Here is a 27,791-nt window from a genome sequence, read left to right as displayed (position 1 = left end):
TTGTTATTCTGTTCTGCAATGTTAATCATAAATATGCAACAAAAAGTATAATTAATTTTTCAAATATTCATATTTTCATAGAGACAAAGCAATATCTACATTTTATACACATAACACACAAATAACTCATATATATATCTTATATCTCAATCCACACAAATATAGTTCTAATACTCATAAGAATTTTTTTTTTTTTTTAATTTTAATTTAATTTAATGTCATTTTTTATTTTATTTCATTCAATTAATGAATTGGGCCTCATTCACTAGCATTTGCATAAAAGTGAAATCTGGTTTTCACTAACCAATCATGATTCAACAATAATTTTGGTATGAAAATGTATTCTAAATTTATAAATAATAATAATAATAATAAATAATACATTTAGGAAGAACCAAAACCCCATGTAGGCAAAAATCACATACACATACACTTACATTATACATATATTATAACCCATTTTATACACATATTTTATTTTATTTTATTTCCTATGTAGTAAAAGTGAATTATACAGTACAGTGTAAGCATACACCTCGCACAGTTTTGTCAGATGTATGCCTAAAAACAAGATACAGGGATGTTTAGATATTTTAACCTAGTAACAAGACAAAAAAAGAAGGAAGTGCAGTGCACTAAAACAAATCAGACACAACAAAGTGCACTTAAATGATGCAAATGTGTCACAATCAAAACAGTGCACCTCCATACACACACTGAGCCAGCCAGCGATGAGGGACAGCTTTAAAGGTAATTGATTTTATCCCCGCCTAATTTCCCCTTCTCTCTCCCTGGAGCTTCATCAGCAGTCTGTCAATAGGCTTGCCGGCCAAGCTCCATTCGTTAGTGCCAAGGAAACGCCTCAATCAGATCACCATCACTCACACACACATACACAGCACCCTTGCAGAAACCCTGCAGCAGAGTTCAAACACTCGAAACACAGAAGTGCTGTCATAAACACACAATCAGAACATACAGACTCATTAGAAGTGCTGTACCTACACGCATGCACACAAATATGGATGCATGTACACACCCAGCGCTGGAGAGTAAATCAATGCGTGCAGCTAATCACTGGTTGATTAGCATGTGTTAAGAGGGCTGCAGTTAAGATGGGCAGTCATGTCACCGAGAACCTTCGGGCCTGAATGACTGACACCAAACTAACACCAAACAACTTTCACACTGACCTATAAAAACCTCAATATTACTTCTAAGATATGCACAGAGAATTCAGCCAATAGTTCACCCAGAATGAATATTTTGTCAAAATAGTCATGTGAGTTTAAGATGACAAGACAATGTGTAAATGATCAGAGAATTTAAATTTTTTGGAACAACTAACTTTTAAGTTTGAAACCCTAAACCTGGCCCCTATTTAGCATACATTGCATAAATGTGGAATTAGATGTACAAGTTTGTGGTCTGTATGATTTTTTTTTTTTGTACTGTTTTTGATTAAAAAAACATTAAAAAGTATTACTGTGTTGGCGAGTAGCGATGCAACTAAAAGTAACTAGAAGTGGTGATGCTACTAACCAGTAGCTGTCTTTATAATAGAGTAGATTATAACAAGCTATATTTTCCAACAAGTGGCTGTGTAGTGAAAAATAATTCTCATATTGTAAACACTCTCCTACATTTGCATTGGAAATTCTGATTCATTCTAGTGATAAATCGGTTAAATACACAGACAGAAACATGAGTCACTGATTGAAGTGCCTGCAAGCCATTTTAAATCTTCTACATTAAAGCAAAATATTTAGTTAAATGCTGCTGTTAATCACTATAAAATAAACTCCATTAGAAAAAATTGGGGTCTTTTATAGTTTTATAGTTAAAGATTAAGGTCAAATTTAATACACTCACCCTAACTGAAATTAATTCATTCAAAAACCATCTTTTGTACCTGAAAAATGCAGCTGTGACTAAAAACAAATTGTTTTCATCAGATAATTTTATCTCGATTTCTCTAATTCAATTATATTAAGCCACATTCTGGTAAGGTTCACAAACAAACAGACATTTTCTTATCCATACAGTTCCGTTTTTTGGAATCACAAACCAAATATGACCAGTACCATGGACACAGTACAATGGTAAATACCATAACATATGAAATTAGTCATTCAAAACCATAGTATATATCAAATTACCATGGGACTAACATATTTTTGGCTATGCATCATGGTAATACTACAGTATTCTTGAAAGTACTTTTGAGTATTTAAATACTATATGGTAATTATTCAGTACTATTGCATATATCATGGTACTACCATTCCTTTTACCATAGCAATGCCATGCATTTTTCTATAAGAACCATGATAATATTGTGGTATTCTTTAAAGTACCTTGGTAATTACATCTCAAAATATCATGGTACTACAATCTGATGCCAACATTGTATCTTCTTGCCACTACAGTTAATTTTTGTAAGGCATGTCTAACCTAGCAGGAGTTACCTGTTCACTGCCACCTCTGGCACAGGAGGGGTTAATTCTATTTTGTCTGGGCATGTGTGTGTTTCACCGAAGCAGTTTGTATGTTGCTGTGTGTCTGTTTGTGTGTGTGTGTGTGTGTGTGTCTGTGTAGCGCCCTGCCTCTCTGTGTATGTAAAGGAGAAATTTGCCTGTCCTTGCCTAAGTGAATGGCTAGGATTAAGCTGACAGCCCACCTTAGTGATGGCGAAATAATTGGTTGTTCAGCTCTGTCCTTGTCAGAGCGCTGACAGTTCTGCAGATGTCCTGCGCGGTTCTCCAAAGGTTAGGCTCAGCTGGGGCTGCCGTTCATTAATCATTCTGCTCTGACAGTGCTCTGAGCAGCCCACAGCTGCCACCCCGTCCCCCTCAATTTCTGTCACCGCCTACCACCACAGCCACCGACCCCCCTACACCAAGCATCCCTATGCACGGCCGGGCGTGTGTACATTTAAACACACATTTGCATCCAATAAGATCATATACACAAACGCACGCGCCATATGACGGTGATGTATGAACAGACAGGGTTAAGGTGCTGGTGTGTCCTGAATGCGCAATGTAAACTGGTACGTGGGCCACTGTGTTTTGTTGGTGGGTATCTAGATCAATAATGTTAAGATACAGAACATACGGCCATTTTAAGAGGCATGTCCGGTGTACTTACTAAACTTTATGAGAACAAACTGGAACTACGACTCTCGTCTGATGAATACTACAGCATATTAGTGGAGTTAACCTGAAATATACGTTTATGGAGAACAGAAATTGCATTGTTTCACACTACATACTGTACAGGCCCTCGGTAACCAACAAACAACTAACTGCAGAAACTAACCAGAACAAGCAACTAGCATAACTATGTTAAACATAATAGTTTTCTAGAATTTCTAGTACAAGCAAATGGTTAACTAACTAAATGAAGCAATGCTACTAACTTTACTATATTTTTGTAACTATAGTAGTAGCACAACATCAGCGTAAATGTAATCAAAACAGTACCTCTACGAGTACCAAGCAACTTTTTCCAACAAATAACTAAATGTAGCAGTACTACTATCTTAGTATTTTTTACTTGCATGACGTTAGCATAACTGTTTTCAAAACGAAGTAGATTTTCTAGCAACAAGGTAGTTTTTCAAACAAACACCGGAGCATAACGTAGCAAGTCGTTGTTATGCAGACTCATTTTGAATCATTTTAGTGAATTGTTTCTTTCAGCAGTTAAAAATGAACTGATTAAAAAAAATGATTCACTGATTACTTTGACTCACTAGCCTGATTGTACAGTTTTAACTACTTAAAATGATGACTAGCTTGTACTGTAGCGGTCTACAGTTTTAGCTTTCCCAACATTACGGCTCCCAACACACGGTTCTTATTGGTAAGCTCAGCTCTTCATCAACCAATCATCATCATTATCCCAAAAACACATTAAACAGATCTTCTAAGCAAATTAGTCCACTAACTCTTTCTCAATCCTTCTCCAGTCACCACGATCAGACACTGTCCTTCTCCAGCCCTTAAATCTAACCTCTCTCCATCTCTTTTCCTCCATTTTTCTCATCTTCCCCTCTCTCAGCTGTGGCTCTGTCTCTCAGGGGACTAAGCGCTCATTTTTGTGTCTGTGTGCTGCTGTCGATTGGGCACTAAGTGCTGTGAAGACCCCAGATAAATCCTCAATTACGGCCTATCTGCTTCTTACAGCCACTGATTAACGGTCAGGCTCTGTGGCCGGCACTCTCTCTTGCTCTTTCTTTCTCTCTCTCTTTCTCTTTCTCTGCCCCTTGGATACAGTACAGAACAAGCAGTAGATTTCCCCGGCGTCTGGTCAGAACCCCAGAACACCAGATGACCAGTGGATGCTGTGAGCCGACTGCGCTGAAGTGTGCAAGCAAGTAATAGATTCCAATGTAACATTTTTAGAGTTTGAAATCAATTCTAGAATAAAAAAGAGCCATGTGGGAGCAATGAGGTGTGCCACAAAAGCAAAAAATACATTATTTTACCCCTCTAACCGAATTTAAATAATTTCATGTTCTCTGTTCATGTACTGTAATATGATTATATTTTACTTTAGATTTACTTGTAAGAGGCAGTCAGAAATCAATTGGCCAACATATGCACATAGCAAGCTGACTATGCTGAATATTAAATTGTTAAAAAAAAAACTAGTTACAGGCATCAAAGGTTCCGGCGTTTTGAGTGTTGGACACCAATGCCACATTAATAATATCTAAGTTTGCATGTTTACCATCATGTTTGATGGATGTTATTTGAACGGTGGAAACTGAAGGTCAGATCAATACATCTTGAAAAAGGATTTTGAACAAAATATGGATGCTTGAGCTCCTCGGGTTTTGGGCTTCTCATTGTGAGATATTCATCTCAACTCTTGACTCCCAGCAGCGTCGGATCTTAGCATGGTGGGCCTACGGTCCTATATCTGGACAGATATTATTGATCCTGTTATTTCAGTGTGGTTAGGGCTCACTGACCTCTCCCATCATGTCTAGTGATTCCCTCATCTGACTTGCAAGAACTTGATTGATGATGTTACGGACGCGACAAAAAAAGTTCCGTCGGGATGCTAATGCTGTTGCACATTTTCCTTACTGGCTCCAATGACTGGGTGACCTTTGCACAACATCTACAGAATACAAACAGCCAAAATGACCAATACATAAAACTTTGCAATACTCAAAAGAAAGAAATACAGAACTACTATGAATAAAGAATCAATTACAGTCTGTCAGGATAATAAATGCCTTTCTGTATGGTTTCTGGTGCATCACTGACATGTATATCTGTTTAGAGTTAAATTTATATAGGGATGAACACCATAAAGAAAACTGAGTACATCTCTTACACTTCAAGGTTCAAATGATTATCAATAGCTAATGCATTAAATATGACAAACTAACAATAAGTAACAATTTATTAATGCATGATACACTAAATGCAAATTTTCACATTAAACAAGTAAATCCTAGATTGACCTATATTAATAAATGCTGTAAATGTATTACTCATTCTAAGTTCACACTATCCAACGGATTAACTAAGGTTAAAATGAACCCACTATAAAATGTTACCAGTACATTGCAAAATTTGCTTTTATACAATATGAAAGACTCTCTTAAATCGTCTCAAATTTTTATACAGTAGCTGATGGCAGAGTAGTGGGGTATTATGGGGTAATTTACTGTTAGCGGTTAAAACAGGTATAGAACATGTAAATAAATAAATACATTTTAAGTATTTCATATAGAAAAAAATAATAGATATGAATACTTTATAGCATAAGATTAGATTAGATTCAACTTTATTGTCATTGTGCGGAGTACAAGTACAGAGCCAATGAAATGCAGTTAGCATCTAACCAGAAGTGTGAATAACAAAGTATATAAATACATTTTAAATATACATTAAGCTTTATGACATACAGTGCAAGTAATGAGGTAAAGACCAGCTCAATGCAAATGACTGTAAATACAGCATGAGGTGCAAAGGAAGTGTAAACAGAAGGTGTAAGTAAGTTATAATTACTATTATAACTTATATTATACTTATTCCATAAATTTCAGAACAAAATGTTTAAAAAAAGTAAAGAATGTAAACTAATGAATAAATAAAGAGGTGTACAGCACAGTAGTCATGTGACTGACATACCATCTGCATACCAATACAGTACCGATATTCAATACAGAGTATAAAATATTTTTAAAACACCTTAAAAGGGGATGTAAATCAAATGATAATTTCTTCAAAAAGCTTACATAGCCATTTTAGCTAACCTGATAAAGACCGTGTGGAAACATAAAATGTCTACTTTTAGTATTTTTTATCAAAAAAAACTGTATAGCTCTACTTCATGCCACAGTAATGCCACAGACACCATAACATGGCATATGATGTTTGCAGGAAACTTTACAAGACAGTCACATTTAATAGCAGCTTACAGAGTGTTGCGTTTCATCTATTGTGTGGCCAACAACAACCTGAGATATGTGCTTGCATCAGCATGTGAGTAGATGAGTTTGGTGTGAGAGTGGGGGATGGAAGCAGTGACAACAAATGTTATGTTGGGGCAATACCCCTTTTTCCCTGTGAAATCTAAATAGTGTAAAAGTCCCGGTAAACCAAAAACAAAAACAGGAAATGAAATGAAATGCAAGGCAGACAGATGCAGATCTGCATCAGAAATCTAAATTTACAAATGCAGATTAAGTAAAGGCAACTGAGAATAAAACCAGAGGGGATCATGCGGAAGTTCACAAAAATGGCTTGTAATAGTTGATTATACCAGTCTATTAGCACACACCATTACTGAAACCACCAGTCTAGTGAGCGCACAAACAGAGTCATGTGACTGGCATGGTCATGTGACCGAGTCCTCAGAGGAGCTCATCAGCCTGTATGTAGATGTGTGGTGAGTGAGTGATTGCCAAGGGCTGAAAATTGGTGTAGTGAGCTTCACAGGGGAATTGCAGCACACACATACATACACAAATGCAGGCAAGATTATGGCCCTGTGCAGAGCTGCCAAGCTGTAGCTGCCGTTACCTGCCAAGTGTTAATATATGGTCCTGTGTGCTCTTAAAGGAACAATACGCCCTGGCCTTCAGTGTGTCTGAGGGGACAGAGGCCACTGGAGCACTCTGCATAAGTCTTCGTGCACATATAAATTAATCTTGTTCATGCAAAGCACATTCTTCACAAGGTTATGATTCTATATTTCAACTGAAATGTTTAGAAGGTATTTACTGAAAGACAAATACATTAAAAATAGTTATTGAAATACATATATTTCATACACAGACCTAAGACTCTATCTATCTATCTATCTATCTATCTATCTATCTATCTATCTATCTATCTATCTATCTATCTATCTATTCTATCATTTTGATCCATACATTGTATTGTTGGCTATTGCTACGAATATACCTGTGCTACTTAGGACTGGTTTTGTGGTCCAGTGTCACATATGTACACAAACACATTGTTTTTATATATTTTTTTTTTTACTAAAGAGAGAGGTATTGATATAGATACTTTACCAACTATGCCTAACTCAACCATGTTAGTAAATGTAAATGTCTGTAACAATGTTTTATCACAGTTTATTCAAAACCCGATTAGCACATGTGGATTTAGAGTTAAGTTATCAGGTTTTTTATATTAAAGCTGATTAATTTTTTATACACGTAAACACACTCATTGAGCATTACTTGAATGAATCAGTGTGGATCGCCATGATCAGGACTGTTCAACAAATCAAATTCTTGAGTTTCTGAAAGGGTGAAAGGACATTTCACAGAACATTACATAGCCTTAAAAACTGCTACACACCATAAATTTACCTAAACCTACAAGACGTGACCAGCAAAGCTAAGTACAGAAAGCTGCTTTCGGATCAGTTCAACACTCTGCTTCATACAAGAGACCTTGCATGCAGTCTGAATAGTCTGATCCCAGACCTGCTGATGGTGTAGCCAGCTCAGGCATGTTCCCTTGGTATATTGGAGTGAGGGGGTGATTTGTTACTCGTCTTGGGCCACTCATTTCCCCATGCCGCACGTTCTTCCCTCCGCCTCGGTGGTGTGATGAATAGCTGGCCGCATGGAGGAGAGCGGCCACGCCACCACCAAGGTTACAGTAACCTGGGCTCTCGTCTTAGGCTACCTGCCTCTAATTAGCAACCCATAGAGATGCTGAGAAAAAGAGAAAGAGAAAAAGAAAGAGGGGGGTGGAAGGAGCCCAGCTCTTTGTTTACGGGCTCTAAATCTGCATGGCAATTTTCGCCCGTCTCTCAATCTCCTTCTGATTACCTGCCCCCCACCCTCAGCCCCCTCCACTAAAGGTGGTTTGTGTCGACGTGCGTCTCTTCTGTCTCTGATCACTTCTTCCGGCCTGCCTGAGGGAGATTACACACACACAACTGTGATTTATCAGAGGAAAGGATGGGATGGACTCCTCTCTCACTGTCTCTGGCTGCGGAATCTAATGGATTTATGAGCTGGAGATGCTCAAAGAGAGATAGAGGATGAGAGAGAGTGAGAGATTCTCATAGCATTTGTTAGTTATTTATACAGAAGGGAGATACAGTGAATCCAGCCAGAAGGTATCCAGAATGAGATAGGAGAAAATTGAGCTTAATGATGAAGTAAGACTGCTAAGGAAGTGTTCTAAATATTAGTGATTTTGACCCAAGCTTTTTTCTCAGATCTCATCATTCTGAACAGACAAATATTGTAGGGACATAGAAATGAGGGAGATATCAGCTTGGCTCATGAATATTAATTAGCCAAAACAACGTTCGGCCAGTAGTCTTTGTTGAAAGACTAGCCACAATCGCTGACTATTTTACACTGGCGCATTTGATCAGCAGAAGTTTCTGCTAAGTCTTAAAGTTCATTTTGTTTGACACATTCAATATTTTTGCAGCTTGGAACCCAAAACTCCTAAATATGATAATTTCTAAAACTTATGAAAGTGGGTAGGGCACATTGCTTTGCTCTGGTGTCTACTAAAAACTGCCAGTTATGCCTGAGAATTACAGCTTCAAAGTGGTTCTATAATATACCTGTATTGCAATGCAGCTACACTTTTTTCTGTATTTCACTGTCAGCGTGTGTACCACATACAGAACCCTAAATGTATCTGGACAAAATATATTAAGTTCACTGCATTGGACAAAAAAAACTTTTTTAATAATCATATAATTAATTTATACATAATTCACATAATGTTAATTCATACAAAAACTACTTTAGTTCTGGAAATTCTACAGTAATTGGGAATTTTTTTTTTAACAAAAATTAAAGTTCTGAAAATACTGGCATAATGCCAGATGCTTCGTTTGCAGCTGCCACTTGGTTTCATATGTGTTTATGTGTTATGTATTTCACAATCATACATTTCACTGTGCCTCAAAGTGTCCAAACCTTGGATCGCATATGCAGAATATCATTACACACTAGCACAAACCTTACCGTGCTGGAGTGTGCTGGCGGGTGGTCGCCTATTACACACCTTCTCAGACCACTAGAGCCTCATCCTGTGACACAAACATACTGTTTCTCTGTCCTGAAATATCAGTGTGTGTGTCTGTTGTAGCCTTTGCTTGTTCACTAGTAGAAACTCTTGCTGCCCAGTGCCAGCGCTAATTGCTTTTGACATTGTTTGGCCTCTTGCCGCCGAGTTTAGGACAAATCCTTCATTCATGCGGCGAGGAACGCTCGCAAGACCCTCGACCCCATCCAGTGTCCTCCGCCTCCCGCCTCTTTAATTAACTGCTAAGAAACTGCAAGGACCGTGGTGGGAAATTTGCACACAAAGGGCCGGTGTCTGGCCTCTCCTCCCCTCATCTCGCCATCCTTTGCTCTAGTATGCTCTTTCTCACCTCACACATCCCTTCATTTTGACCCATGTTCTTGTCCGATACAACAAAGAAAACTGACAGAGCTTCTTTTTTTTCTTGTCTTTCTTCTCACCCTCCGCTCTCTCTCGTTTAAAAAGCGGCCTTCCCTTTAACACGATTCGTTGGGAAAAGATCCGTCATTCCCTTTCCTCCCTTTCATTTCGCTCCCTAGCTTTCTCTTTCTTCATTGCTCCTCATCCGATACTCTTTTTTTCTCGGACATTCCCTCTGTCTTGCTCTTCCCTCCTTTTCATGGCTCTGCTGAGGGTCGCAGAGGCCCTTTGTGCGCTGGCGGATGGCGTTCTGAGGCAGTTAGCCGACTGAGTTGAGTGAGAGCCCTCCAGAGAGGCCTCAGAAGAATGTGGCCAGAGCAGAAGTGTAAACAGGTGGAGATCTCTATTGTGGAGCTCTGTGCAGTTTCCCGTACTGCGCGCACACACACACACACACACTCAACATTCCTCCATCCACCCACTGTCAGTTATTGTTTTGGGCTTTTTTTCTTCCTCCCACTTTTTATTCAGTACCCACCTTCCCAAAAGCAGCCTTTTGTGCATTTGTTGGGCCACAAGCTCCCAGCAGACATCCCTAACCCCCCTGCCATCAGTGCTGGGTCTCTCCAATGGCGCCCTTTGAGACATGGTCTGAGGGCGAAAGATAGGGTCTTGACTGGATCCATGTCTTGGTGACACAAAAGCACAGGCACTGCTATATTCATGTTCCCAGAAACCATTGCAAGACATGTAGTTATATGCAGTGTGTGAATTATACTTTCAACAGGGTTGAACTGTTACAATATAACTTTTGGAGCCCAAATTTTCCTAGTTAACTGGCAAATGTTAAACATCTGGCAGTCATCAACATGAGCTATCTGAATAATAACACTAGCTAACTATAAAACAAGTTCCCACATTTGATATACAAACTGTAACGGAATGCACTTGTATAACATACTGTTGATCTTCAGGCAACTTTTTTTATATATATTTTAGTGCCAAATGAAAATGCTCATATGGCCTCCTTTACACTTGGCATTAGCATGGGTTTTCAGTTAATTAAGGTGTAATTGCCCATGCATTTTCATTATCTGCATTCAGCGATGTAAGTAATCTGTAATGTTGATGTATGTTTATTCTATAAATAATCAATCATGTCACTTAAGGTCTTTGCACACTGATTCCAAAATTCTCATCCAAAATTTTGGCAATTTAAAAAATAAATACAACCTCACATTGTGTCAATCAAATTCACACACTGCCTCACAAGTCATAAAAAAACCCGGAAGAGGCCCGAAGAAATATATACAGTATATAAAAAAGTATATACTACCACTCTAAAGTAAAACTAAAAATGTAAAAAATTTGCATTTTAATATATATATTAAATAGAACACAGTATTCACAATATTACAGTTTGACTGTATTTTTCAACAAATAAATGCAGCCTTGATGACAATGAGAGACTTCTTTCCAAATTATTAATATGGTAGTATTAAAAAATACCCTTACACAATCATTCAATAGAGGGATTACACTTCCCTAAATCATATAGGCTAGCATTTACACAGAGAGAACACAAGCAAATATAACATCACCCTATAGAAGAGAGTTCCTGTTTCACAGCATTCATGCATTAACACTAATAAGGCTCCCTACTGCTGTATGGCAACTGGCAGCTAGTGTATTTACAGTTATAGATATTACTTGTGCATTAATAAATCAATGGAGAAGAACTTTAAAACGGCAAGTGACCCAGTTGGCTTTCTCTTGTATAAATGTTTTTAGAGTGACAGGCAAAAGAGAATGTTAGTGCATGCATGCATGAATGTGTTTGTGTGTGTGTGTGTTCACAAGACTATGTGTGTATGCTCAGACAATACCTGAAATGACACAATAACACAGACAATCCTAGTGCACAACTCCAGAAAGAAATGACAAGCAGAACGAAACAGAGAAAAACTTCTGTTCGCCTGGGGAATTGGCGCTGACCCATCTGTTGAAACCGCTCCACATATTGTGACCTAGATAATAGGGCATACTTGAGCTTCTTAGGTAGATCTAGTGATGCGTCTAAACATCGGACACATATCGATTTATGTTTCTGAACTAGATGTCTTAAAATAGCGAGGGCTTTTGCATAATTTGAGAATGCAGACGGTAAGACGCTACCCTAATGATGCAGGCAAGAGTTGAAATGAATGTCTCAACAAACACATTTATATGCTAAGAATGCTCTCGGTTTGTTCCTCTGTCACTTTTCCTTGAGAAAAGTCTAGTGAAAAGACCAAACGAAAACATGAACAAACTGACTCTCTGAAACTGCAAGGCGCTCAATTGCCCACCCATAAGCCCGCTGTTCCTTTTTGGCCCCACTTTCTCATTATTGAAAATGTTGCTTTTCTTCTGCTCTCTTTTCTTTGCTCGTTCCAAAGACGGAGGTCTTTTGTGCGAGTCCAGAGGACTGTGCTCCTGGTGAGGGGCTGAGGTGTATGGGAGAGAAAGTGATATCTCTAGCTCCTAATGAAGGAGCCGTTCTGTTTATGAAGGCACCTTTTCAGGGCCACCTGACCTCGGAGGCACCAAGAGAAAGTTCTAGAACATTGGAAGGGTAAGTGGGGAGCATGTGTATGTAGGGGGAAGGTGGGGTTAAGGACTAGGAGTTGCAAAAGAGCCCCCCTTCAATCACTTTACCTCCGTAAATGCACACAGACACAGGCAAGAGACATCCTCAAGAGTGCCCATTGTAGCTGGCAGTATTATGCTTGAAACAGAGGAAAATTAATTTACCGTTTTCTATAAAGAGTTCTTCGCAGTCGAAAGGCCACTTCATGAGGGGGGTGGGCTGGAAAGCCCCTGGTCCGATCCACACGTCTGAGAGGGCACATATGTGAATGGATGCATGTTTACAACACACAAACATGTTCAAATGTTGTTCCGATCTTGTGAACCTGTGAATTTGACCAACACAGAAAATCACTAGATATCTATTGGCTCCTAAAATAAAAATTAAAAAGACTTTTGAATGCCTTTTAGTTGACAAATTACAAAATCTTGAATCATACATGACTGAAAATTTTTTTCAAAGTCCTATTAACCCCATTAGCAACAAATCACTAATATAATGTGTCTAAATCAAACAACTAAATCAAGCGCATGGACTAACATGGATTAACAAGGACCAGTTCAATCAAAGGAATACAAATTTGATTGATTCTGAATTCAAAAACCTGATGTGTACTGACATTTGTATCTGTAAAAAAAAAAACTGAAATTTTGTAACATGCATTAGCATATAGTAAATTTTATCTGAATTTTAAGAGCTGAATTTGTGCCACGTACCAGTCCATTAAAAATAGTTTTTATTTACTGAAATAAAGCTGAAATAAAACAAATACTAAATGAATACATGAATATTTGAACATGAAAATTAGAAATGCAGCCTTGACAACTAACTGAAATAAGTTTAAAGCTGAAGAATTAAAATTACTAAAACTAAATCTGAAATACAAAAAAAGCTAAATAGATGTTCTTAAAAACAAAAACAACAAAAAAACACATAACAAACTTGAAAATATAAAATGAAAAAGCAATTCAAAATCTAATACTACCATAACAAATAAAACCAAAATTACACTGCCGCATACACTTGAATGAAGTTAATCTCAATTCCTAGTTGTAAAATACCATTCAACATTTATCCTGCCTACTTTTGACTGCCTTTTTAAAGTGTGACTTTATATTCTGTTATCTCTGACAAAGTACAAATCAGTATTTGAGTTGTAATAAAGCAACATTTTTGCACAATTACACTATGTTTAAGCATTTACAACAAACCATATATTCTATATTTGTAAAGCTTTTAAAGTCTTTGCTCTCTTTTGTAGGTGCACAGGTTGGAGGTCAAATGTCAGCCTGAGTGCAGTTTATTTTAGTACTGTTAGTACTACAATCAGCTTTGACCCATCACAGACACTCAATCAGACACAGTTCAGAAAGGCAACTGCATGCCGTCACCCCGTCACATAACTTCACAAGCAGAACTGTAATCATGGTGCCCCAGCCAAGCTCCTCTTTGTCAGCCTCACTGTAGTGGCATTAAATTTTAAGTGCGAATGTGATTATCGTGCCACATTCATTTTTAATGGGCTTTGCCACTATGTGTTTTAACATGCAGCAAAGCACCACCGTCAGCTGAGTCAGCCGAATTTTGTGCTGATGGTGTATATATTCGCATATATACATGTGCTGCTTATTTCCGCTTTTCTCTTTCTAACCCTTCTCTTTTTCTTTCGCCTCTTTTTCTTCCTTCCTGGCAAGTTATGGGACGAAGGCCAAGGCAATGGTTAGTGGTGCAGTGAACTTGCAGTTTAAGTTCCAACTAAAGTTTAAAATGTAGATTTGCTGAGCAATGCATTCATTTAAAGATGTGCAATTTCTAGCTGTTAGTGTCACCAAACAGAACTGAAAAAATAATGATAGTTTTGAACAGGAGTGTATTCCAGAAAGCAAGGTTAACTTACCATCTGCTTAACCCTGAACTCTTGGTTGATTAACCCAAACCTTGCTTAGTCTAGGTATGCTGTTCCAAAAACACGTCTGGGAGTAAGTTCATCAACTCAGAGTATGGTACTGGTTAACAAACAAGACATTCTCAACAGAGCGTCGAATCGACGAGTCACCATGTAAACGGACGCTATGAAAAAGCGCGCCATCCTGTTTCTTTCTTCTTCTTCTGTTCAAAGGTCATTTACATGCTTAGTGGATATCTATATTAACTTATAGAAAATGCCAATCTATGATGTGTGAGATGACATTAAAATATAATAAACATATATAATAAATAAAATAAACCTATCACCTTGCCATAATAGTGTTTTATAATTAATAAGGATAACTAATATATACTTCCAATAAAATAAATATAATAACCATATTAGAATAATATAATATTACCTTATACTTGTTAGCGCTTCATAATTTACATATTATAAAACTATATATGTATGTATATATATATATATATATATATATGTATGTATATGTATATATGTACGACTCGGTACGGTTCACTTTTTTTTAGTACCAACTCAGTTAAGGTTCCAAGTAAACTGTACCATTACCAAAACGTGATGTGTAAACCCTGCTGATCACGGATTGGCAGGAGAGAATTGTCACAACCTGCGTCACTGAACTTGCGACACTAACACAAAAAAAACGCTAGATTTAAATCAGCACACCCAGCGAAGGATCGAACGCAACTGTTTTGAACGAGCGCAACTTTTTTTCAACAACCAAAAAGTTTTGTTGTCTGTTGCGAAAATACAGACATTCCTCTCATTGATAGCAGAGGAGCGTGCCGAGCCGAGGCCGACTCGTACCACGCAGTGGAAAAGCGCCATTACATACCCTGAAAGTTACCTCTGTTTTTGGAGCCGAAAGTTGAGGTTATCCGCTTACTTACCCATAAATATACCCGGTATGTCACATAACCTGCTTTCTGGAATACCCCCCCAGGTTTACAGAACACACCTCCTGTCTGCCAATAGAGTGCAACAGTGCCCATCCACTTTTTCAGCGACCATGGTTCTAGTTGCAGTTGTCTGTGCACAAAATGCTAGTATTCCAAATTGCACACTTCAGCTTTAAATAAACCAATGAAAGTCCAGTTTTGACAACTTGATTAAGAAAAATCTACATGTTCATAGACATCTCTGAAAAGATGTTGAAAATAATCAGCCACGATTTTCCTCAGGGCATTTGTTGGCGTCTTTATCGGAAGCAATAAAGAAAATGGACCCATCTTACCACTGTCAGCGCAAACGCGAACAAAGACATGATTCAACATAGAGGAAGAAAGAACTGAAAGGTGATGCCTCATGGGAGGGAAGCAGACAGGAAGTCTGCCAAATCAATAACACATTATTAGTTCGGGGGGCATGAAAAGAGATAGGTGAACCTTAATACACCTATGATATCTTCATAATAACAATATTGAGATTTATAAATAAGGGGGGGGGGGGGGGGGGGAGGTAGATACTCAGGGCGAGTGAATTCCAGCTGGCTTTATTAGCTGCCAGTCTCACTGCCAATATGTTCCTTGACTTCACTGCCCAAAATGGTAACTGTCCTCCGTCAGATCAAATTAAAGAGACTGACAGGCAATAAGAAATTTGCGACATTAAACGCATTTTCCTTTGCTGCGCATTCACGGTTCTTTACATACAGAGATGTGTGTGTGTGTGTGTGTGTGTGTGTGTGTGTGTGTGTGTTGGGTGCTTCAGATAGAGCTTTTATTAAAGCAGGTAGAATTTTCTAACTCTAGATCCTGATAAGCACTGACAATGACACAGGAAGCTTGAAGACATGCATGTGACATCCATCACTTTTTCATGCTATTGGCCTGTGTGGTGTCCACAGAGTTTACAGATGGTGTAGACCTGGTGAGAAGCTAAACATCTGCAATGCTACATTACACAACCGAAACTGTTTCTAAGGTTTTGAACTATTTAATTGGTTTTGCTGCCACATTTGCATCCTTTGTTTGTTCTTATTTTCTCTTTCTTTTACATTACTCTAGATGCATTGTTCTCAGGATCCTGCAATCCCTCTCGAGCTGACTTTTTGTTCAGCGGGCCACACAGGGAGTGTTCTGTAGATGCTGCTCTTGTGGAGAACTAACCCCACTTCACCATCGGATTCTGACAGAAGCAAGAAAACTGAATAGAATGTTGCAGATGCTTAGGCTCTGCTGAGATCCCAAACATGGAGGGCTAAGCTTTACTTTAGGTGCTATAAGTAATTTTACCTTGTTGAAAATATAGCCTACCGTATATACTGACAATGTACAAATACAGTGATTTTAAGAAAAACAAAAGAAAACTGAAACAGGCTTCCATACAGGTGAAGAGTAAAAACCAACAAACAACAAAAAAAGATAAATAAATAATATAAAGACATTTTATTTCTTGTATTTGTGGCTTAATCTTCTACATCTTCATCTCAACATGCTTAAATTACACTTATCAAAATTAATGTGATTTCAAGTTATTACAAATAAAATCAAGGTTGGTTAAAACATAGTTTGTTATCTCCTATATGTTGATAAAAATGAGGTATAGTTTTTGTTTAAAGCAATACTACTGACGCTGCTTAAGACAACAGGAATCTCAAACAATTTGCCAAGACAGGCACCCAAATTGAGACAATGCCAAGAAAACAAAGCTGTCGCTCTGAGAGACTCCAAGGCCTGTAGCTGACACTAAATTAGCTCTGCTATAGGCTGTACCCACTGGAGACCTATAGAGACGCGAGGTTCATGCCAGGAAGACTCCCTGCTTACATAACCCTGCCAACTCAGAGGCCCGTATAGGACTGAGTACACATGGGTATATGTTTGTGCATGCCCTCTGTGCCCTCTCAGCGTGCGGCATGTGCTCGGTTGCCCTGTAGGTCAGAGGTACTGGGCACCGTGCCTGGCACTGACACAGACTGGGCATCTGACTCCTGTCACTGTTCCCATTGCCCAGGCAGCAACAGCCTGGCATGGGCCGCCGACAACTGGTAATATTGGCACACAGACCCAGAAACATTCTCCTACATGCCATCTATTCAGCCCAGAGCTGTTTGGCAGGCATTCATCCTCCCCACCAATTTTATTTGAGGCGGCCTCTCATTCCCTAATCATTAAATAGTTCATCTTTTGATCCTTCTCCATGTGAAATGCACTCATTTAACTTGTTGCTGTAAAAGTGCTTTTCATATCTCTGTATTTGATTTTAGATTCTGTTACACAAAGATATGAACTCACTTTATGTGCCAAATGAGTGTTCATACATCAAATGATTTAGGGTTCAATACAAGTTATTCTCAATAGACAGCATTTGTGGCATTACCACAAAAATTACTTTGACTTGTCTCTTTAAAATATAAATGTGTTATAAATGTGTATAATTTACAGTAAAAAAAAGTCTCAGAAGCCCCTGCATGACACATCACGTATGATTGTATTTTATATATGTTGTTTCTTCTTTTTGTACATTAGGATGTTTTGCTACATTCTCTGTTATTTGGTTTATGTTTATTGCATCACTTCAGTGGCATGCGTGTTATGCGTGTAAAAGTTTTTTGTCTGTGACCCTGTGCACTGATATATGAATATTGGCCACATTTAATTAATCATATGTCTTTCTATTTTACCACCTATATTATTAAGCAGTCTGTATATTAATATTATATAACTTGAATTATATATATTGTTATAAGTTGTAAAATGCAGGTAACAATTGCGGTTTTCTACCTTAAATTTAACAGCATATTTGTTTACAGTGTAACTTTACTAGATTAGTAAGTGATTATTCACACCAAAATCATGTTAACATGTATATTGTTTACATTTTGTGGCTATGCTATTAAAATGAGTATTTTAACATTAACAGATTGGCCCATTCACTTCCATAAATGCCTCACTGTAACCTCAATATTTTAAAGAAAAGGAGGGACAAATCTAAATGAACTTTGTGGTAATCAACATTATGCCACAGGTGCTGTCAATTGAGCTTAACTTGTATCGAACCATGAATGTTCCTTTAATGAAGCCCACAAATTCTAACCACTCTGTGACATTTCAGCCCCTTTTCATGAGCAAACATGCTGCTATCCCAAGAGGCTCTGTGGCTATGAGGCTTTGCAACATGGTGTCTGGTGTGTAAAATAAATAAAAACGCATGCTAACACAATTGGGTGGGAGACCTTGCTTGTGTGTGTGTGCGCGTCTACGTGTGTGTACAGAGATGGATCACCACCACCTCTATCTTCTCCGTGGCCATGCCTAGCAGCGCGTCAGCAGTGGGCCGATTTACATTAGGGAGATTTAAGCTGTCTGAGCCAATGGTGACAAGTCAAGGTGTTTCACTTTAATTACAGCAGGCAAGGTCACCTCCCTCCCCGCTCGCCCTCACTCATAAGGAGTACAGAGACACGGCAAAGAGAGAGAGGTAGCGCTCACACATGTTTTTTACATTTATGTTTAAAGACCCCATGTTTTTGAACATAGAACAGCCTGAATTACAAACACTGGCACACAACCAACCGTCTCTCTCGCTTTCACAGCGACAAAACAGACATGTTCACACGGAAACAGTCTGTTAGAAATAATCCCACATGACAAAATAAATGCTGAAGCACGGGAGGCTATTTCTTCAATGCTTCGCATTGCATTGTGGATGACACAATGTATTATGATGCCATAATACGACAGATTTTGCTTTTTTCAGCTCTTTGTTTTACAATGGCTGCCTCTTTTGCGCTCCCCCAGGCTGTTGTTCTGTAAAGTGGATATGACAGGCGTTGAGTGCAAACAGTAGCTTAAAGGTGTGAGATTTCAGACCATCAGTAGCCCTCTGCAAGATTCAGGATACTGCGCTGATGAGAGGTGTCAGACAGGTGTCTAGGGGTCTTTTTCTCTCCATCCCATGACAAGTGAGAGCAAGCCCCCTGGGCAAGCTGATAGTCTACATTGCTTATCTCCTCACACATCTGTCATTGAATCCTAGGCCTCACTTACCCATTTTCCACCAACAGGATCCTGGTGCTTGGTGCCGGAGCATGATCTAGAACATTTCCTCATGTTTACATATTTGCAAAAGGCTTTTCAGTGACAGAAAAATGGATAATCTACACATAAAGTAAAGAAAAAACTTCTGACCGATGCATCAAAAGCTACTTTTCATGACATAGAGATGCTGAATCAAATTACTTTGGATATTAAATTATGTTCTCAGTAAGACTTGTAAATAAAAGTCACTTTCTTTTCCTTAAAAGAAAAAAAAAATTATTTAGATGTGTCAACTGTAATATTAATGTGTAAACTGTAATATTAATCTGTGAACCGACTGCTATAAGGTCACATCAAAAGCTGCTTGTGATGACATAAATATGATAAATCAATTACTTTGGATGTTAAAACATTAAAAAAAAAAACATTTTTATATTAAAATACGTGATAATAATAATAATAATAATAATAATAATAATAATAATAATAATAATAATGGGGGCCACAGAATTACTTGAAATAATTTAATGTCTTACAAATATATTTGTTTTCTCCCTCAATAACTCAAAAACTGGCAGGTTTGTCATTACAGCATAAATACTTTTACAGTATATATTTATATCTCTGTATTGTATGACCATAATGCTATTGTATATGTGATTAGATTAAGTAGTAACATAGACAGTTATGTCATCGTTTGACTTTGAAGCGTGCAGACGGAAAAGGAAGTATATGTGTGGAAGCGGGCAGACTTTAACATGTAAACTGAAAGACTCTGAAAGCATTGCTTTTTGGAGGCACCATATCAAATTCACATGGTTTGTCTGGGACTTATCATGCATTCAAGTTCAGAGTCTAGCATCTCGGTTTTACGCAATATTACAGATTGAAACCCCCCACGAGATGCGTTTAAGAGCAAAGCTCACTGAGTGGCATTGAATTCAGATCTAAATGCATTTGCACATGCACATACAATCGGGGAGACGGCAAGCTGTCAGTTAAACGCAGCCATACCTTTCTTATCAGCATCACAGCTTTGCCAGAGAGAGCCATGGTCAAATTAAAAGGAAGGGGGTGTGAAGTGGAGAGGAAAAAAAGAGGGAAGTGCCTTCCGGGGAAGTTATTAAAAAAAAGAGAGAGAGAGTGCGAAAGAAAAATAGAGAGCATAGAAAGCTGGCTGCAGTTCAAAGGGGGAAGGTTCCTCTGCCTCTTAAGAGTCCAAATGGCAGTTGCTGGCAAGGCTGCAAAACACACAATGCCTCGTGGCCAAATGGCAACACACAACTCTCTGACAGGGAATAGAAAGGGGTGGGGGGACTAAGGGGCAATGGGGTGAACTAATTTGGTACCATTTCATGTCTAGGCAAATGAAGGAAATGACCTAAAGTGATGCTAACCCTTAACCACAGGGAAAATGAGAAAGGGTGAAACCAAGGGCCAATGGGAACTTGGACTCTGTATGTTTATTTATCATTTTTATGACTGGCTGTTATGAGAGACCTGACCTGACCTATAGTTTGGGTCTCTATATAGCTTATTATCATGATAGGCAGCTTTTAGCCTTAGTTACAGTAAATACATAGAAGGGATTATGTGAATACTGTGGTTAGAAATGTAAAAGGTAAGCAGGATGCATGAACTACTGTCTATACAGCAGTGCATGATCAACTCGCATGTATACCAACACACTAACATGTGCAGCTATATCCAAACCACCAATTTAATGAGCCACTATTTCATTGCATGTACGGTATACAGCTAAGCAGATTTATGCACAGTCCTCCTCTCCCAGCGCTGCTGTAGCCCTGACCTCAGGTCAGCAGCAAGGCTGGATGGAGGAACGCAAGCTCACAGTTCATCATTACAGTCTGCAGCTCGAGCCCAAAGCGCAACACACCCAGCTCAATCTGATTCTTAATCACACTGGTTATACGATACAGCACATGGAGACCAGCAAATCAACTCTGGTAGTACAAGAACACGTTACAATGCAATATTGAGATTTAAACATGTAATAATAATATAAATAAAATATTATACTACAATTAAGCAATTTCACACAAGCACGTGCTGCTGTACAGAATTTTAGAAGGTAAACACAACTATGCAACATGTATGCAGCGTGGTTGCGATTTTGATATACACAAGTTCAAAAAACACTAAGTTAATGTTGATAAACTTACATTTTAGATGTCATATTTGCAGGTACTTTGTTTTCTCTGTGCCAAAGGAAATACATCCAAACAAATCCACAGTTTGAGTCAGTAGCTGTTTCCTTCCTAAATGAATCAGTGTTTTGAAGGAACCGGATGAGTGAATGAATCAAACACTCACTCATTAGAGGTCGCTTGTTTCGTTCGTTCCAAATTGAATCATTGTGTTTGAACGAATCAAATGAGCGAATTTTTGAGACTGCAGCTTCTTTCATTGGTTTCTGATTGAACTGAACAAATTTGCATAATTTAATCACTCATAAAAAATGGAGGTGTTTCGTTCGTTCCTGACTAAAAAGTGTTTTGAACGAATCTGATGAGTGAATGGTTCTTTGAGATTCCACTCTGAATGAATCAATATTTTGAACAGATCAGTTGAGTAAATGATTCATGATTCAATCACTCACTACAGTCGCTTGCTCGATCCTGAATGAGTCAGTGTGTTTGAACAAATTGATTCAAAGACTCGCTCAAAAAAGACAGTCACTTGTCGCCACCCAGTGGAATGAGGATATAACCTGCAGAAAGGGTCACACAAAAACCACTAATAATTAGACTTAAGTATAAATATTCAATAAATTGATATCCCGTTAGACCAGTGTTGCTTTGAACACACAGTTGGAAAATAAACCTGAAGGATGCTGATGTCCATTTGTGCGTATGGGATAATAGCTGTTAAGGTGTCTGTGGGAATTTATTGGGCTGTGGTCCAGAACCTCGTGCCACCACAAACAATGACCCAAATCAAATGACAGATGACCCATCAATGCACATATAGTGCGCAGAGTGTCCTTCCTAGTCCATCTGTCATTGCAAGTGACAAAGCCATTGAAAAGTCAAATCAGAGTTTATTGTTTTTATGTGCACACTAAATGTCAACATATCAATGAAACATGATTTCAAAGTTCCAGTACAGATTTTACTTTCAAATGTATTACTGTTGTTCCCAGTCCAGTCTGAAAACACACGGCATTACCACAGAGCTCATTTTGAAAAGCGGCATTAAGGCTGAACAAAGCGAAGGACCAGCCAGCACTACATGGTCATTCAGGAGAGAGAGATTTGGGGTGAATAGGCCCAGATTCAGACTTGACAGCAACAGCTGCTGAGAGATCTGCAAGCTAACAGCTGCTACTTTCAAAATGCCTTTATTTCTCTTTATTTTCAATTAAAAGCCTTTTTTCCTCTCTCGATCCAGCTTTTTGCTAATAACATAATGGCAGGTGGAATGTCATTGCTGGGTGTAATGCAGCTAAGTCCTGGTTGCTGTTTTAATGCCTTTCTAATTGGAGCCCACTCTCTGCCACAGTGTGTGGAAGGCAAACAGAAATGATTTGTAAAATAACGACTGCGGAACTAATAACTAGCCCTCATCCTAATGTAAGGCTTTTTGTGAGGTGGAAAAAAACTGTGCGAGCCCTAATTGGGTTTGCCTCAAAAAGACGTTTTAAACTCATCATTTCATTTCACAGGCTTTTTATGTCACATTTTGCTGGAGAAGAAAAAAGCAGAAGAGAGAGTGCTCTCTCATCCATTTTGAGGTTAATGGTCAAGTTTCAAGCTTTTAAAACAGGGTGAAACCACGCTGAAAGGATTTGGGTTAATTAACTAGAAAGGTGTTTTATGTTTTTGCTTCTCTGGATGACTTTTCAAAGTAATTTTTCCCATACCAGACAAAAACAAACAAGCCATGGTTCCTCCTGAAAGGTATGTACAGAGAAGGTGCACGACTCACCAGAAGATACACCACATTAGGTATTCTGAAACAAAACTTTTCCAACATTTTCCAGATAAAGTGTCCTAAATACCTTGGCCTCACAAAGAGTTTGCCTTCTACTGCTAACCAACGAACCTCCTCAATCTAAATTCTGATGTTTACTATGATTACCGGATTAACAAGTAGTAGCAATAACAACAGTAGCTCAGCTGTTTTCATAATTCTGAAATGTTATTAGAATAGCTAATGTGTAAATAATGTGGGGGGGGGGTGTAAATATTATGTTACACATGCATTTTCAGTATATAAACAAACAAACAAGTTTCAAAAATGATTCTATTAAAGCAAAATGGCAAAAAAAAAAAAAAGATAATAGTATGTATTTTTATTTGCTTTATTTAATTTAAAATTGTTTGTGCCAGATAAATGTTACTTTGGTACAAATAAATATTGAATATAAATAAAGAAACAGTATAGTGGCTTGAAACAGATGTAGATGGAAAAAAACACTTTTAAAAATAAAGGTTACAAAAGGAAGTTTCGCAGTATAATAGCCATATAATGCCATATATATATATTTTTTTCTTATTGTGAAGAATATTTTACCTACTATTAAGGGGGAACAACATTTATCTTTAGCTTGTACATTGAAATAAGCCTCTTAACACCTGGATTGGGTTTGCTGGTGTATTTAAAAGTGTGTTAAAACTACATGAAGAATAGTTTAATATAGGTATACAGGTAGACTTCAGACGACTTCAGTCAGTCTATAAACAGCTCAAACAGAGCTCTCCGTCTAGCATGCGTTAGTGTCCTGACCTGCAGGTCCTGTTGAATCTCTGTCACATCGTAATAACCTGTCTTTTATCTTAAACACCTCCTCTCCCCCCAGGCCATGGTAAAGCACCTGCAAGCCTGACATATATCAAAAGATAATGGTAAAAGCTGGAAAATCTTTTTATTGGAGTCTCCCTCCACTAGCAGGCAAGATGTGGCAAGGTGTACAAATTAGCCTCGCTTCTCTTCAGCTGTTTTACTCGTAGATAAACAATGTCCTTAAAAAGCCTCTTCCTACCTTCCCTGCTACTATTTTTTTTAAGAGTTTGAAATATTATCTTGACAAAAATAGCAGAGGAAATAAGCCCAGGGTGAGAAAGTATATAATTTGTTTAGGGCAACTCCATGTATTTGTTTTGCAAGAATACTTATGAACAGCGGACAAACAACTTTGTAAAACAGCATCAATATTTAAAAATGAATGCTATGTAATTTATTAACTTAACTTACAAAACTCACTCAAATCACCACAATTTACCATGAAGGATACAAAATATTGCCAAGCTCAGTGCTCTTCCGGGATCAGGTGTCATCTCATATATTGAAATCTCCTTTAGCAACAGTCTGCATAATCCTGTAACGCAACACACAGGAGATATGTTTCATGATATCATGTTTAACAGCACTATCAGACTGAAATGGGGTAAATTGGGCTGTCTGTAGCCTGTAGCTATAGTGGACAACAGCCACATCCGAGTTCATCCGCCTTCACACACCTGCTCCAAAGCACAGCTGCAACCCTCTTTCCACTCCACAGGAACTCACTTTCACAGCTGTAGATGCTTTCTCAGGGCTGCTTTAAAGCTAATCTGGAATCAGATCGAGCTCGACAGAATTGATGTTGCTCACTGAATGCTATCTGTAAGACTGATCTGGAAACAGTATAGCCTCAGGTGGCCGCCTCACCCTAAAATACCTATTTTATATACCAGCGTCTCAATTTCCCTGCCAAACATCTGCTTCCGAGTTCTTTAACTACCCATATTATGGCTAATTACATGAGATTTTATCTGAGGACCGACTCTTAAGAGTTCACTTACGTCTCGCCTGTGTGCAAGCCAATGGGGCGAGAAGTCTGTGTGTGTTAACATGAGGCTTATGTGACAGATGAGAGAGAGAGTGACATTAGGGGACGTTCAGAATGGCAGAGATGCCCGCTCCAGCTGGTAGTGATGTCTGTGCCAAATGTTTGTCGATGCGAGCAGCTTGCCGAAACATGGCAGTAGAGACCTGCAAGGCCTCCACAACGACCAGCTCAGAGCTACAGGCCATCAGCTGCTGAACCCAGATATTCACTCACTGCCCAGATGGACCCATACGGCATTAAATATAGTAGGAATAAGAAATACAGAACTTCAGAGATGGCATGTTTAATAAGAACAGCAACTTGAGAATGACATGAAGAATGACTAAATGGGTAGTCTGCGATTGTAATTATTAACTAGAAATGTAAAGTTTTTTACTTCACATTTCATGTTTAATTCAGTGTGTTACATGCTGTTAGTTTGTAATCATTTGTGAAATTTACTAGCAATTTTTGAGTGATTTTTTTTCTATACCACCTTTTAGAGCTGTTGTTGTGTATATAACTCAGCTGGTTCTGTAAAAGTAGGCAAAACTGATTTGGAGGACTTTGTATAGTTAGGAATTTGTTATAATGTTGCATGTTTACATGTGTGTTACCACTGTGGAACTTTGTATTACAAAGAACCTACAAAGTGCCTGATTACCTACGATGTCTTAAAATGCATAATGTGTAATATGAAACAGGATTTGTTGTGAAATATCAATCTTGAAAACAATGGCTGATGAGGGTTGCATGACAGAAATCAGTTAATATTATCATTAAATCATTAAAATTTGTTATAGCAGTTATAGCACTTTATTTCTGTTAACATTGTAACTTTTTCTAAAAGTAAAGTGAGTCAAAGTTTTTGTGAGAATGTGCATGAATAATTTTTGAGGTAAGGCAGTATTTAAATGATTGTGTGTTGCTAAAAATTTGCTGTTATGTTCTATCACCATATAAATTTGGTTTTACACTGTATACCTTTGATTAGCACCACTTTGTTAAAAACTAACAATTTCAAAATGGTGTGAAATGTCGCTTATTTGTGTGAAATGTTGCTTAAAAAGATGCTAACCCAGTGTTAAGCACATTATACGAAACACATAAAAGGCTACAATGCATATTAAAGTATTAAATTAGAGTGCATTAAATCTCTTGACCATAACATGGCAATCTGAATGTTATATGACCATTACATTATTTACAATATATACTGTATATGTTAGGTGTACATCGTCAGAAGAAAGGAGCATAATTGTACCTAAAGTACATATTATTATTATAATTATTATTAATTATTGTTGTTATTATTATATATATATATATATATATATATATATATATATATATATATATATATATATATATATACACACATATATATATATATGCTCAATTTAGGTTTAGATAAGGTAAAAAGGTGTTGATCTAAGGGCATTGCTACAGTGACAAGCTAGTGGTAATTTTGCACTTTTTCCTTCTGAAAGTATGATCATATGTTTATGCCACTGTATGTCAAAGCATCACTTTAGCACAGTGGTTCCTAGCCAGGGGGCTAACTGTCAGATGGGCCCGAATATGTTTTTTCTTAAATATATACAGTACATGCATGTGTTTGTATTTATATATACATAATAAATATAGACAGTATATTCACATATATATTATGTAAACAAAAACTTGTATTTTGGATGCGATTAATCGCGATTAATAGTTTGACAGCACTAATATAAACATAATTAAAATGCTAAAAATGCTGAAAATATATATGTGCAACCGACAACATGTTTTTATTTTATTTATATTAGTTACAACAGAGCAACCAGAAGTACATAGTGAATTCTGTTTTGGACAAAGAAGGGCTTTTTTGTGTCAAAAAGGCTGAGAACCACTGCTTTACCAAACATACATTTTTGTTAAAACAGTTAGGTTTTATGGAAATTATGTTTCCATAATCACTTCGATTAGAATTGTCTATATTGAAACTTCCTGACTGACAACACTTCTTAAAGGTTACTGACATCTAAAACTGTAGTAGTCCCACCTGACGAGTGTGAGAAGCTGAGAGAAAATCCCAGAAGCAGCTAGAAGTCTTGTTAGTTCTCTTGGCTAATGGTGGTTGCGTGAAACATCGAGGCTGGCTTTCATTAAAGCGGGGCTTTTTATTTGCCAACGTATAGCTCGGAGGACTGCCTGTTGAGTTGGCAGGGCGGCTCCATCTCGACTCTGCAGATGAATTGGAGAGCAGTGCATGAGAAATGATAGGAAGGCGTCTGATCAGAGCAAAATCAAAGGGAATCTGGTGTAGTACTTCACTGAGCACCGATTCCTGAGGTGAGTGATGTATGAATGTTTGATGAATCTACCACCATCTTTGCTGGAGCCTCCCCACACACGGGCAAGATTGAGTGCTCAGGCAGAGGTTTTGATAGGCATGCATAAGAGGGACGATGAAATACCCTCTCGCACACACGCGGAGAGCTCAGAGCCATCG

The 27,791-nt window shown here is 37.9% G+C and overlaps 1 long non-coding RNA gene across 2 annotated transcripts in view; it reads right to left on the bottom strand.

The window, feature by feature from the left end:
• Window positions 1-23,604, bottom strand: part of LOC122140008 — a 124,748-nt gene extending 101,144 nt beyond the window's left edge. The window contains exons 1-2 of one of the 2 annotated variants that reach the window (XR_006156737.1): window positions 21,645-23,604; window positions 12,696-12,856 (exon numbers count right to left, since the gene is read on the bottom strand). This is a non-coding gene — a long non-coding RNA (uncharacterized LOC122140008). The remainder of the gene's footprint in view (window positions 1-12,695; window positions 12,857-21,644) is intronic. The other variant, XR_006156738.1, reaches the window with a different exon arrangement.
• Between the last annotated feature and the right edge of the window lie 4,187 nt (window positions 23,605-27,791).

This window comes from Cyprinus carpio, chromosome B16 (genome assembly GCF_018340385.1).
Source record: "Cyprinus carpio isolate SPL01 chromosome B16, ASM1834038v1, whole genome shotgun sequence".
NCBI lineage: Eukaryota > Metazoa > Chordata > Actinopteri > Cypriniformes > Cyprinidae > Cyprinus > Cyprinus carpio.
The sequence above is the reverse complement of the archived record's forward strand: the minus strand, read 5'-3'. Positions and strand labels throughout refer to the sequence as shown.